The sequence below is a fragment of the Nothoprocta perdicaria genome, unplaced genomic scaffold (genome assembly GCF_003342845.1).
Source record: "Nothoprocta perdicaria isolate Ctin4 unplaced genomic scaffold, notPer1 scaffold_6, whole genome shotgun sequence".
Taxonomy (NCBI): Eukaryota; Metazoa; Chordata; class Aves; order Tinamiformes; family Tinamidae; genus Nothoprocta; species Nothoprocta perdicaria.
In genome coordinates, this window is record NW_020455865.1 from 2,984,301 (window position 1) to 2,985,170 (window position 870).

General features: G+C 48.3%; 1 non-coding gene across 1 annotated transcript; it reads left to right on the forward strand.

The window, feature by feature from the left end:
- The first annotated feature begins 374 nt into the window (after positions 1-374).
- LOC112956149 lies at positions 375-502 on the forward strand. The gene has a single exon (XR_003250995.1). It is a non-coding gene; the product is annotated as a U6atac minor spliceosomal RNA (small nuclear RNA).
- The last annotated feature ends 368 nt before the right edge of the window (positions 503-870 follow it).

An 870-nucleotide genomic window follows, 5' to 3' on the forward strand; every position in this document is an offset into this window, starting at 1 on the left:
CCTGCCGACGTTTAAGTAAGGCTAAGCGTGCTCGCTGATTGGGTACGCGCTGACTCGCCGAGGGCGGGGAAAGCGGGAGGGCGTGCTCAGCTCCCGCCCCGTGGGAGGGCGCGGCCGAAGGGCTGCCACTCCGCGTTTTGATTGGATGAGAGAGATGAATATATTAACCTCGCAGCCCAAAGCACATTTTTAGCCGAATTTCGTGAACTTTTTGCGATCAAAATGGCTATATGCTCAATAGAACACTATAAACAGAGAAGAATAGGTAACGATCACCGAAAGGAATGCAAAAATAAAGAAGAGGATATTCACCCTATTCTAAAGATGGAAGGAATAGTGGAGATATAAAAGGCACTGGAGCCCAAACTCATTCCGTGTTGTATGAAAGGAGAGAAGGTTAGCACTCCCCTTGATAAGGATGGAAGAGGTCCTCGTGGCCTATACAACACGCATAYGGTTAAGGCACTGCCACCTACTTCGTGGCATCTAACCATGTTTTTTTCCTTTCCCCTCTTCACACAGACTACAGTTTCTCCTACTTTCACCCTAAAAGGCTCCTTTTCCACTTACAGATTACTTTTTTTTTCATACCAAGTCGCGATGACAAGCCACTCCCGAGTCCCATGAAGACAACAGGGTGTCTTGTGTCACAGCAACTTTCGTTAAAGAGCCTGGGTGCCAACATACCTCTTTCCCTCTGCAGGATTTAACATACTCCAAACACCAACAGGCTGYGCTTAGCAGAGCTAGAAGTGACGTCTCTGCTATTTCACAGGGGCAAACAAGCCCAACCATCATAAAAACTGTGCTTCAGTGCACTGCACACTTTAAGGGACTAGGTAATTCTGGCCCCGCTGCCAGGCAGGAAGG